The following is a 13,589-nucleotide window of genomic DNA, read 5'->3' on the forward strand; positions in this document are numbered from 1 at the left end:
GATATCTCCGTAACACCTTGGAGGAACACAAACGTTCCCCTGGACTCAAGGACCAACTGATTAGATTATGTCAATAAATAAATAAATAAATTAATAGTATTACTCCTTAATTATTATATACCATGAAACACACTTACAAGTATTTATTGATTTATTATTTAATATTTGATTCATTAACTTTATTTACATATAGTAAGATTCTGAAAGCAGACCAGAGCATCATCTCCCTTGTTACCATAAACAAACGCAGTGTGTGTGTGCGTGCGTGTGTGTGTGTGTGTGTGTGTGTGTGTGTGTTTGTGTGTGTGTGTGTGTGTGTGTGTGTGTGTTGTGTTGTGTTGTGAGGGTCACACCCCTCCTCTGGACCAGATGTGTTCTCAGCAGCTGTCCTACCCCCCTCCCTCCCTCCCCCCGGTTGAAAGACGCCACTTTCTTCACCCGGAGCTGATCTTTGTCTGAATGCTCGTCACGTTCCAGCAGGTGGAACCGCCAAGGACAGCATCACTGGGCTGCTCTCCGCAGGGTGAGGAGGGGGGAGGAGGGGGAGGAGGGGGGAGGAGGGGGGAGGTGGTGCTGCTGGTGATTGAGGAGGGGGGGGGGCGAAGGCGATCCTCCCTCCCCACCTTCAGCTTCATACCTCTGCTGGCGGCCTGAGGTCGAGGAGGCCGCTCCTCCTTCTTGGCGTCCCCTCCAGCTTCCATCCAGTGAGCCACGCTGAGCTTCGCCTGCCAGGCAGCGTCCTCCTCCCATAATCCCCTGCTCCCTCCTCCAGCTCTCCACCACAGTCATTTATCTATGAAGGTGTGGGTGTGTGGAATCCGGATCCTTATACAACAGCTTTGGATTGTGTGTCTTCTGATTAATTAACAGAAATGTGTCAATTATTATGTTGTGACATTTAACGATGATGAGTTTCTGATTTCACACACCTTAGGCACGTTTCAGATGAACGCCGTTGCCGCCGCCGCCTCTGAGTGTTTCTAATGAGGATTTAGCCTTTCAGTCTTGTTCTGATGTCGCTCGCCGTGTGCAGTCTGAGGCCACCGCGCTGTGTGTCGTGGAGCATGGCGGCAGGAAGGCGGCGATCTGCTCCGTTAGAGCCACAGGGACGCCACACAGCAGACACAGGACCTGACTGTCACTCAGAGCCTAATGAGCCTCTGTGGACGCCGCCGCCGCCGCTGCCGCCGCAGCGTGGGTGGCCAACAGGTCTCCATCCAGATCTACATGTGAGACACTTAGAGGTCTGACACATGATGTAGCAACAGAACATGTTGTAACGTGTCATTTCTCTCTCAAACACAATCATATAATATTAGCATGTAATATACAGTTTAAATAAATAAACTAAATATGGAAATCAAAGTCAGAATGAGATGTTTCTGGGGGAAGTTGTGAAGCTGTTATCAAGGTTATTAAAGTACTATGAGGTGATTGGGGTTATTGAACTCTACATTACAACATGGAGGATGTGCGTCCTCTGGGGAGCATGAATGTGTTTCAACTGTTAAAAAAAACCAAAGGCCTTAAAAACCTCAACTTTTTATGTAAAAAAAACCGACATGCTGTCAAGGTTGCTAGGCGACAGGGGCGGAGCTTTGTGACGCAGCGGTAAGGGCGAGGACTGTGGACGACAGGAAGCAGCTTCTGTCGCTCTCTATACGCCGTCACCTGACTTCATCCTTTGCTCCCGTCATCATGACTGCGGCCACTAGAGGTCGTCTAACCATTAAAACGTGGGTCATTATAAATAAATACATTCATTTAAATTTAAAGGGCGGGAACAGCTGGAGACGCAGAGCACAGATCCTCCGGAGGTCAGACCGTCTCACTCACGACGTTTACGAAGGTTACATTTGTTGTGTTTTCTGAGGGGTTATTGTGACACGTCGATCGATGGAGTTGATCAATCAGCAGCGAACTGAGGAATCAATCATCATCAGTCAGTTACTAGTTTGTGCTTCAGTTTTAATACGAGTCTCTTTTATTAAGAAGTTTAATGTTTTCACTTCACACACAGCTCCAGGCCAGTCCTGGTCTGTTGTCCACTGTGTGTGTGTGTGTGTGTGTGTGTGTGTGTGTGTGTGTGTGTTGTGACAGGACAGCTGAGGAACGCTGACCTTGCATGTGGAATCAGGATGAGCCGGTCAGTAATCCCATCAGTGTTTAATAACCTGATCCCGGTGTTACGAGCTTCATTATATCAGAGGAATCAGACTCGGTTTCTCTTCTCGTGCCACACTGTGTTGGAATTGGCTCCCCGGCAATTTATTTTTCTATTAGCGGAGCCGTGTGAAGTGTGATTGGGTGGCGGGCCGCGGGTTGGCGGCGGGGGGCTGCTCGGCCCGATAAGAGGACAGTCAGAGATCCTGCTCAGCGCGGCGGCTCTCAGCTCTGATTGGATGAGGATACGAAGCGGACGACTGACCGGTGCCACAACCTGCAGCCGGGAGTCGACCTCTGACCTGAGGAAAATCAGCAGCTGCTCACAGCCCCCGAGAAAAACGTGAACTCATGATTTTTTTCTTGGGTTATTTTGCGAGGATTTGAAGGTTCGGGCCTCGTCTCTGTCGGAGCTAAAATAAGATCTGGGATTAAAACAAATAAAACTGAGAAGGTGTTTTTTTAAAATCAAATTTGGGGATTTAGAGCAAAAGTAAGAAACTCTGGGATCAGCTGAATACATTTTGGAGGAGTTGATGGTTCCACCTGCAGCTGATCAATCAATCAATCAATCAATCAATCAAGGCAAGAACCACGATGATTCACAGTCAACAGTGTTGTAACAAGCTGCTGCAAGTAAAGGTTTCATTTTTGTTATTTCAACTATTTTCTTTTGACTATATTGAACTTCAGTTATTGTTCCCGAGCAACTGTGTGATGAACGTTTGTAACTGACGGGATCAAATCTTCTGATTTTAATGACGTTTCATCTCAACTTTCGCTTCTCTTCCACTGTGCTGCGACATGAACGCTGTCGCCTCCGGGGGGGGCTGATGGGGAGGATTCTTTTGTTTTCAAGCTCCTCCAGTGTAAAGGTCTGTGTCCATGTGTAGTGTGATTATAGATCAGCTCTAGCTTCTATATTAATACTGTGAAAGTATCAAAGCCTCAGTCCACAGAGAAATGCACACAGCCTGTATTCAGAAACTGAGCCTTAAAACCAATCAGAAGAGAGGAGGCTCTGAGCCTCTCCTCTGATTGGCTGACTGTCTTCTTCTTTCTGAGTGATCCAATAAAAATAAAGCAGATTTCAGTTAAAAACACTCAGAGAAACCAAATCCTGCAAGGTTTGGATGGTGGGTCCAGGTGGGCGGGGCTTGGTGACTGCTTTGTTGTGACATCACAAAGTTCCAGAAGTCCTGACGGCTGGTTTTAAGGCTCAGTTTCTGAATACAGGCTGTGTGCATTTCTCTGTGGACTGAGGCTTTGATACTTTCACAGTATTAATATAGAAGCTAGAGCTGATCTATAATCACACTACACATGGACACACACCTTTACACTGGAGGAGCTTAATTATTCTATATTCTCCTGGATAACTTGTGAATTTCCCCTTAACTCCAGAGTAATGGCAGCATAGTGTTGCTTGTGTCACAGTCACAGGGACGATAGAGAAGAAGACTGAGTAGTTTTACTCCTCTCCACATGAAGCTCGTCAGCAGCAGAGGTGACAGCGGGCTGCAGTGAGCAACACTGTCCTACAGGGGGCAGTGCGTCGCCTCTGCCTTCTCCTCCGTCTCCCTCCTCAGGCTTTAATCATTCGTCAGGCATAATAAGAGAAGCATTTATAGTCATATCCCTGTAATAAAGGAGGTGTCTCTTTGTCCTTTTTCATTCAACACATTGTCACAACCCAGAGCCTTAATCCTGCAAACTGACGGACAGTTGCATCCTGGGAAAAGAGCCGCATGCCATTGTTTGAGTGAGTCAAATCTGTTAAGCCCTAATTCTTTTGTGGGCATTTGCATACTCGGAAGTATTCTTTTACTGAAGGGCCAAATCCTCCTTGTGTGTGATGCGAGGCATTTTTAGTATCATTTGTGAAGTATCTACATGCACTATTAGCGCCGCATAATACCTCCATATAATACGGCGGCATAATCTCGCAGATAAGAGGGGGGTTTTTCTAAAGTGTAGCATTACGTCGGGATGAAACGCAGCAATTTCAAGCAGATTCAAACAGGCTCAAATGTCATCAGAAATGTCAAGTGGCTCTGCGCTGACAGGATACCAGAACGCCTTTTTTTATTTTTATCTTTTTCATCACGCGCCTGATTCCTCGAATTTACCCCCCAGTTGAAAGGCCCGGCTCGGCTCGACCGCTGCGATGTAATGGGCCTGGTGCTGTAATAAAAAACGGTTACCTCTGACTCACCTGGCCTCACTCCTCCTCTCTTATTTCCTCTTTCTTCCTTCCTCTTTGCGTCTCGCTCTTTCTATTTCTCCCCCTCTTCAGCCTCGACCCTCCGCCTCTCTCTCCCACTCGTCCTCCTCTGATTACGGCAGGATGGCTTTCCCTCTTCCTGCAGAGTTTCTTTGGCGGGCTGATAAACTGTTTGTTATCTGCGGTCGGCGTCGGGCACAGTGTGCTTCACTCCCTCTGCAGGCCTTCCCTCCGCCGCTCTCTGGAGTCCCTTCTGCAAAAGCTCTGATAAGACTGTGGAGGAGAGATGGCAGATGGAGAAGCGAGCGGTGAGGTGAAGGTGTGCGGCGTGAAGGCAAAGCTGCGGCGCACAGACCTTCAGCTTCCTGCCTTTAACACATACATGTAATATTACACGGACTTTCAGTATGTGAAGTGACGAGTGACTAGTTTCACGTTACAAATAAAGAGTCAAATAAAATATGAACCGTTTGTCTGAAATTTCTGTGTGACGTCTGGAGTTATGGTTAAAAAGCGTTGTGTGAGGTCACCGTGACCCTGACCTTTGAACTTTGACCTTTAGCCACCAAATTCTCATCAGTTCGTCCTTGAGTCCAGGTGAATGTTTTTACCAAATTTGAAGATATTTTCTCAACGTGTTACGGAGAAATTGCCCACACCGTGTTTTGTGTCGTCACCTTTGACCTTTGACCTTTGACGCCCAAAATCTAATCAGTTCATCCGCGAGTCCAAGTGGACGTTTGTGTCAAATTTGAAGGAGTTGTGTTACTGAGATATCGTGTCCAGGAGAATGAAAACAAGATGTGGCTGCGACCTGAAGAAGTAGAAAGACTTTAGGGTGAAAATCCATGATTCAAATCATCAATTTATCTTCGTCCTGACACTGATCTTTTCACCAAATCTAAGCCAGATGTGTAACTTTTCGTCACATCTGGTTCGCAAACAGCAGCGGTGGCGAAAGACACTGTAAGACCCGCTGACGCTTTTGTCGGCAAAGGGAAAGGGTTAAACGGGCGCTCGGCCTCAGCTCAGACCTGCAGTGATGTAAACACAACACGCCAACTTTAACCTCCGTAAACACCGTAAACACACCTGTCACCTGCCCAGCACGGGGCCGTTACAGCGTTTAATGATGTTTGAGCTAGATGCTAATGTAAGGGTTAGGATTAGCACGTTCACAGTATCTTAGCTTAGCATGTTAGCATCCGTGGACATCTGAGTATCTGACTTCAACACCAGAGGTCGCGACTCATTTCAGCTTTTCTTTACCCGCCTTTTTTCTTCAACCACAACAAAGAGGTTTTAGTTTAATGACTTTAAACCGAAGCTCAAGAATTAAGAGAGAAGAAATGGTTTAATCAAATAAAATGTGGTTCAATAATTCGATTAGGACAGGTGGGTCCGTTACCTTCATCTCCGCCGCAGGTCCTGAAAGGTGCATCAGATCTTCAGCGTTTCTTCCGTGACCTGGATGGATTCACAAACATCAAATATTCACCATTAGTTTCTACAGCATCATCAAATGTAATTAATCAATTACACAGTCATTGTCCAATCAGATTCAGCTGTAAAAACCGGGTGCTTTTAACTTCAGGGTCACGCACAGTGTGGGAATTTTGAGCGCTCATTTTTACGCACAGTTTCCTGCTTTGTACAAAACACCAGATATCATTTATCATTTTTAATTTTTTACAAATGCACAAACTTGAATTTCTCCTGCAGATTTATTTTTACAGGTTTAGAAACTGTAGATTTATTTGCGAATCCCTTTACAAGCTCCAAATCTATTTGACCCTAATTTGATCCCATACTTTCAGGTTAGTTAAACTCATTAGGAAGAGCTGAGCAGTAAATCTGTCTGCAGTTGTGTGTGTGCAGATTTCTCCAGGTGCGCTCACGTTCAGTTTAACCTCCACAGCGATTTAGAAAATGTAAATGTCGGTTTGTCTGTTTTTGTTTTTTTTACCCGCCTGACGTCTTTTTATTAAATCGACGTGTTGCCAGATCTCTGGCGTCCCCTCGGAGAGCGCTAAGTTCTCATCACCAGGAGAAACTACAAAAACTCACACAATCTGTGATAAACCAGAATTATCCTCCAGGATTCGAAGCCCGGTTTTGCGTGACAGAACCTTTATCTGCGTCTCACGTGAAGCTCGTGTACAGTACGAACGCGGCCTCGGCTCCGTCCTTTTCAGATTCACTGTCTTTGTTGGGAAGGATGTTTCACCGTGTTGCACCATCACTTTTCTCTCCCCTTCTTTCCAATGTCACACAGTTAGAGAGAGAGAGAGAGAGAGAGAGAGAGAGAGACGGAGCATCTGCTCTCCGGCTGCTGTTTGTCTGTTTGTTTTCTTCTTTCCCTCCTGTGTGTTTAAGCGTCGGTTTCTGCCGGCGAGGGACACATGAAAAGAGCCATGGCACGAACAGAAAACAAGCCCTCAGAGACGAGGAGGAGGAGGAGGATGAAATGACAACACGAGGAAGGAAACAAGGCCCAGGAATAAGCTGCGATTAAACCGCAAGACAATCAAACTGCGGAGATGAGAAGAAGGGGGGGGGGGGGGACAACACACTCAACAATGAAAGCAAATAAAACAGGCAAACAGGGACGGCTGCGTGTTTGTGAAAAGACCCTGGCGAGGGCAAATTACACCGACTGCCAGTTCTGGATGCCTGGCATCAAAGGGAAGCAGATGAGTTTTGTTGGAAATGGGAAACGCTTCTCTGACTAAATGACACCGTCGGATATCAGTGTGCGAGACGCAGAGTGGGATCATGGGAGGCGGCGGTGTCACAATATCAAACAACACGTTCATTACAGCCCTCACCTCAAAACCACGTCTGCACTAATGCAAATAAACCCAGAGAAGGCAGCACAGTTTTATATCCACCTGCGGGCGACATGTCATCGGGCTGATGTGGTGAACGGCGGCTGATTTACACAGAAAGCTTCGTTGGCCTTCGTTTGGAGCCGCGTTTGTTTCCGTGCAGCCGGTCTGTGATCTGTGACATCAGATCGAAGCGCCTCGCGGTTGTCTGCCTCCGACACTCTGACTAGCTTCAGGTTACATCCGTTACATTACATTTATCCAGATTCATATAAAATATTAAACATTTGTGTTCAACGGACATTTGTGCCAAAGATGAAGAAGTTCCTTCCAGGAGTAAACAGGATATCACGTTCAGTACTTCCTGCTAGGGCTGTCATGATGTCATGATTTTCACTGTATGATTATCGTGGCAACAATTCATAATAATAATTTGTAATAATAAAATATTAATAAAAATAAAAAAAACTTTGTTTATTGTGTGTTTTGACTCTTTTTCTACGGTGGCCCTGAAGCTCAAAGCACTACAACATCTTCATCTTCGTCTTCATCAGACACACGAGCTGCAGATACTCACAACACAACAGGAAGTGTTTCCAGGGCGACGCTTTGAAGTTAAACGCACCGAACAACAACTGCGTCCCGGCTGGGTTCGTCACTCTTTAGCGTCCTCTGGAAACACTTCCTGTTGCGTTGTGAGTATCTGCAGCTCGTGTGTCGTCAGACTGATGGAGATGTTTGTGTTTTATCTGTTTGCATGTGTTTTTCTTAAATTGAGCTTCGGGGCCACCGTAATAAATTATTAACACAATAATAATATTTCATTTTTTAAATACCACTGTTATCGTCAGTACTGGCGCATCAGGAAACCCTGCTTCGTAAGAAAACCCTATAACCTCCGACGTTCCCAGTGAGAAGCACGAGACGTCATCACACATTACAAACGTTTCGTGATCCTGCTAAACCCCAATCACAACTATTTTTTCAGCGCTACGGAAACATGTTTTCAGTTTGTAAAGACGTAGAAAGCTGAATGTTTCTTTCAGGAGCAGCGTTTCTGCCTGGGAAGCTATAAACTTCTATAAAAGTCTATAAGACAGAACACGAGAGTCAGTGATTGGCTGCGGCGCCGTAGTTTCCGTGTTTCTGTTAATTCTGTAAGAGCGTTGCCTAATTAGCTCGTTACATTAGCTCAAAATGAGCTAATATCATTAAAGGAGCCGTGAAAAGGACACAGTTTATCTGAATGTGCAGCTTATGAATAAATTTGTGCGCCGCGCGTCGCCTCTCTTGTGCCCCGCCGGTATCTGCGGGGGGGCAGCTCTCGGGTCCGACAGCGCTCTGGTGTTCCTGTTGTTCCGGTCCAGCGGCTCCCTGACGTCCTGACACCGAGGCCTTTATGACAGATGAAGACTTTTTAACTGCCTGTGTGTGGAGGCAGTGGACTGGCTCCTCTTAATTAGTACTTTGTCTCTGCTTAGAAGTGACCTTTTCTTGTCTCTTGCACTTTGGCTAAATTGACTCCCACTTCACCGCCGTGTGTTTCCTCTGTTTTACATGGCTGCCGGTGCGTGGCGCTCCTCCGGGGGCTGCAGGGGCCCGGCGGAGTTAAGGTTCAGCTGGGTTTGGGATGCCACTGTATCAGGCCTACATTCATTTATCAGATACTGACTTATTATTTTACACCTCAGACATGAACGGAGGCTCCTCTCTGAGCTCAGTCACTAGTTAAGTGTTTGTTTTGTTGTGGTTTTTACATTTGGGAGTGAATATGAAAGTGTCGGTCCATGTTTCTGATCTGGTCTCAGAAAAACGATTCACTACAAGTTGTTTTCTGATTCAGGTTTGAAAAGATCACAGTCATGGGAGGAGCCAGCCGTCCGCTCAGGAGAAGAAGAAGAAGAAGAAGAAGAAGAAGAAGAAGAAGCCATTTCTGAGGTCACGTTGTTCCAGACATGCTCCATCACTGAGTAATGACCCTGCAGCAATGACTAATGCATCACACACACACACACACACACACACACACACACACACAGTGTTCTCCAGACTCCACCATGGCTTCCCTGCTCGGAGACCCTCTACAACCATCGCCTCCTCCATTTGGAGAATCAGCGATGACCTTTGCATGAATAAAGTCAAAGAGGATTAAGGCAGGAGAGACCTTCGCAATGTCGGCCGAGGGGAGAAGCGGGTGCATCCTCCCTTTGGGACGTGGCTTGAGTGTCGATGTCTCCGCGCTTGCGTGTGCGTGTGTGTGTGTGTGTGTGTGTGTGTGTGTGTGTGTGTGTGTGTGTGTGTGTGTGTAGGTTTGAGCGTGTGAAGGCGTTTGCAGAAAAACAACAGAAAACAGACTCTTACGGGACGTGAGGAAGCAGAAGCCGGTGGTTTATGCAGATTTAAAAGATGAGGCGTGTTTTCTAATCCCGCTCTGATGAGAAACACTCAGGTGCTGTCAGTCTCTCACTGGAGGTGATATCTGCGGTTAATATCCTTATCTGATTTATGTTGTGCTTTATCTAATCCATATGTTACAAGATGTACAAACTCACGATCTCTCTGCGTAAAGTAAAAGACCCGTCCGTCACACTGCCAGGATTATAACAATTTACATCAGCCGCCGTTCTCTACATCCTCATGATGTCAGCCGTCAGGATTAACGGGATCCCGTCTGGTCATTGTTACCTGTGCGGTACCTGTCAGGATCACCTGCAGCGGATTCACAGACAGTCTCTAAATGTTGGGATTAAATCAAAAAGACAACACCTTCAATAGAAAATGATTTCAGCTGGTTAGAAAACAGCAGCTTCAGGCGCTCACGTATCCTATTTTTCTTCTAAACCACGGGTCAAACGGAAAGAGGAAAGAGATCAGCGCAACCAAAAACACGCCAGCGTCGGCCCATATCCGCTAGCTAGTTGGTAGGTCCGGGTCGTGACCGGGACTGACGGGATTCAGATAATTATTTTTGGACCCACATGTATCAAGAGATAAACCAAAGAAAAGGAGAATTAATGCAAGTTCAAGTCATTATTTTAATAACCGGCTAGCTGCTAACGTTAGCTAGCTAATGTGAGAAAGTGCCTGGGGAGCGTAATACTCCGTCTCGACCGACTTATCGTCAGCTTATCAAACAACTGTAGAAGAAGAGGGCGCAACAAAATGATGTCATTAAAGGAGCTATTTGTAAGTTCTGCTATCGCTACAAAGCTAACGTTAGCATTAGCAGCTGTTTACTCACCAGTCTAGAAGAAACGCTGCGAGTTCAGCCGTAAACTTCATTCCTTTATTCGCCAACAGCTGTATCCAGGCGTCAAGTTACAGCTTCTGTTCAGAAGTGAGAAAACATCATTAAAAATCAAACTGACATTCGTAATAATGGAAATGACTAGAAGTCCGACCTCAGTCCAGAACCTTAAATAATTCTGTTTTTAGCTGTTTTTTAACACAAATGTCAGAGCTGTGGTGGATTCTCATTAGTCCAGAAGGAGCAGGACATCAGGACTTTGACTTTCTGTCAAATAGTACATATACAAGTATAAAACATATTTTAATTTTATACGTCTCGGCAAAAATAGTCCAAATCTTAATTCGACTGAAACTCAATTTTCCTTCATTGACTTTTGAAATAAGAAAAAGAAACTAGAGTTATACAGAGCAAGGTGATATTTCTAGACTTCATCTTTCTTTAGCAATTTCACAAGAATTACCCAAAATGCAGCACTAATCAGGCGACTGACTATATATATATATATATACATATATATATATATATATAGTGAAGAATGAACTGGCTGTGTCCAAATTCAGCCGAGATGCACGTCGTTTGTAAAGACTTGCACACCGTGCTTCTTTCTGATGGTCTGGTCTGAACCACGCTCGCTGTGGAGCCGGAGAAGAGAAGGATCTCCTCTTCCTCCTCCTCTTCCTCTCGATCTCCCCGAGGAGAAACAACATGACCCACAAATTAGCAACAACAAAAAAAAACCCCACAGTTGTGTTCGGGAGCCCCGCTCCTCTCTCCGCAGACTGGGGGCCATCGCTGAAAAATGTTTCCAAGATCACTTACCAGAAAAACAAAAGGGGAAAAGAGAGCTGTGGTGCGGGCAGGCCACAGCCCCGAGGATTATTCTCCTAGTGTTACATGGATTAGCAGCAGCCCAACCTTTGACTCCTGTTAGGGACGACTTGACTTCTGGCTCTGTTCAGGTGGGGGGGGGGGCTCTCAGTCATTATTATGGTATGTACACATGAGTCAGAGCAGGAAGATAAACCATAGACGGTGTCTATACGGGCCCTGGAGGAGCCACACCAGAAGAAGAATATTATCAGTTAATGTCTTTTAATACTTTTAAATGGTTTGTTCAGTCAGTGTTAAACCATGAAGGAACACATCATCACTTTTCCTACAAAGTGTAAAACTCACTAAGTCTCAGTTTGCTTTAAAAGAATGAAACTTTATTCTGCTTCATTTCAAGGAATAAAGAAAATGCATTTGAACACTGGCGCGACTACACTCTTATTTTGAAGGCTCCTTCAAATACATCCTTCTTTTCCTGGCCCAATCTATCCCAAAATTCATTGCGCGCCGGCAATGAAAATAATATGGCCACAACACCGACGGCACAACACTTTTACATGTAAGTGTTGGGCTTCAGTTCAGTTCAACAGCTGATGGTTACGACTGTTAAAACCACAGCTTTAAAAACCCCCGAGTTTATGCGAGGAAAAAGTTCTGTGTTATCGAGGTTGCTAGGCGACAGGAGCTGCGGTAAGAGCGGGAAGAGCGAAGATCCTCCGTGGACCAGACCAGTCTCACTTGGGTTTGGCCCTCTGAAGGACGCGGTCAGATAAAATGTAGTTTCCAAAGTAAAGGACTGTTTGACGGCAGATAAAGTGGGGAAATTTTTCAAAATAAAGCGCATACTTACATACTGATATTAGCTTTTTTTGTTGTAGAATCCCCTTAAACAGATGGAAACAACATGTTACCTGGTGAACTTCAGAGGTGTGAAGTGTATTTATTTTCTTTTAAAACGGAGCCACACACACAATATTATATATTCATACATTCAATCTTTTCATCTCACTCGTGGGAGGAAAGTGAAAAAGTAAATAACAGAGAACGTTGTTGTATAAATTAAAAACTAAATGCTGAATGTGACACATCACTTTTCAGTTTTTTAACCTGAACTTTTGAACTGTAAATCACCAGATCAATGCTGAGTGCGTCCCGCTCGGCTCAGTCTCAGTTTCTCCTCGTTCAGATGCAGAAAAGCAGCGAACGTCAATCATCGCACACGTTTTCTTTTTCTGGGTTCAAACCGCTCTGAGTTTCAACCACCGTCGTTATTCAGTCGACAGAAGTGGAGTAAGAACAGCACACAGGAATGATGTGTGTGTGTGTGTGTGTGTGTGTGTGTGTGTGTGTGTGTGTGTGTGTGTGTGTGAGCGCTCAGTTCTCGTGTTAAGTCCCTGCAGATCTCCCAAATACCCATGCACATGTGTATAGAAACAGTTTACAAAGCCCTGTGTAATCTTCCTTTTTACGGCGCTCTTAGTTTCATCTGCAGGGGATTACTGTACCACTTTTTTTTTGTGTGGAATCTGCAAAAGGAGGAGGGACATACAAAATGGCGGAAAAAGGAAAACAAATTGTAGCGTAATCTCTGCAGAGAAAGGACGGCTGAGTGAGGGAGTCCCCCAGACCCTCCATCTTTTTTTTTTTTTTTTGTGCCATAAAATCCCATAATCCTCCATGTTTGATGTCTCAAAGCTAATGGCGTTTATTAGGACAGCCCAAAAGGCGCTTTGTCCGCGGCGCGGTCGCCGTTGAGGTTTTGAATGACATTGCAGGGAGAGAGCCGGTAACTTTAGCTTAATCTGGGCTTATCCGGCCCCGATGCATGCACAGGTGTGTGGCCCTTAAGCTCAGAGGAGGCCGGGCCCTCCTGTGCGAGCCAAAGATCAATCCTGCTCCAGGGGCCGAAGAGGTCCGGGGGAACAAACGCTGCACCTTTAACCCAGGAGGTTTTTATCCCCCCCCCCCCCCCCCGAGAACCAAACGGCCTATTATCACATTTTAATTAAACGACTGCTCCGCTTCCCTCCGTCCGCTCAATAAGACGTGGAACAACCTTTTCCTGCTCGATCAGTTTCCATTACACGAGGCGAGTGGCGCAGGTTGAGTTGCATGAACTCACCTGGAGGGTTTTTTGTTTCGGCCTCTGTGTTCACCCCGAAGTCTTCTGCTCTGCGCTCTGGAGTCGCTCGGCTCACACATATCTGTTTGATATGAGAGATTTATGTTCCACAACAATATTCAGCACGTTAACATTACCTTAGCTTAAAGCTGCATTCTTCCTGTTGTGACT

General features: G+C 45.6%; 1 long non-coding RNA gene across 2 annotated transcripts in view; it reads right to left on the reverse strand.

Annotated features, from left to right (window-relative positions):
* Nucleotides 1-236: 236 nt before the first annotated feature.
* Nucleotides 237-13,589, reverse strand: part of LOC130166615 (uncharacterized) — a 15,346-nt gene continuing 1,993 nt past the window's right edge. The window contains exons 2-7 of one of the 2 annotated variants that reach the window (XR_008827172.1): nt 13,419-13,500; nt 10,457-10,542; nt 5,796-5,854; nt 4,379-4,660; nt 930-1,223; nt 237-855 (exon numbers count right to left, since the gene is read on the reverse strand). This is a non-coding gene — a long non-coding RNA (uncharacterized LOC130166615). Of the gene's footprint in view, nt 1,224-4,378; nt 4,661-5,795; nt 5,855-10,456; nt 10,543-13,418; nt 13,501-13,589 lie in introns of both variants that reach the window. The other variant, XR_008827171.1, reaches the window with a different exon arrangement.

The sequence above is a fragment of the Seriola aureovittata genome, chromosome 3 (genome assembly GCF_021018895.1).
Source record: "Seriola aureovittata isolate HTS-2021-v1 ecotype China chromosome 3, ASM2101889v1, whole genome shotgun sequence".
In the NCBI taxonomy this organism is placed as follows: Eukaryota; Metazoa; Chordata; class Actinopteri; order Carangiformes; family Carangidae; genus Seriola; species Seriola aureovittata.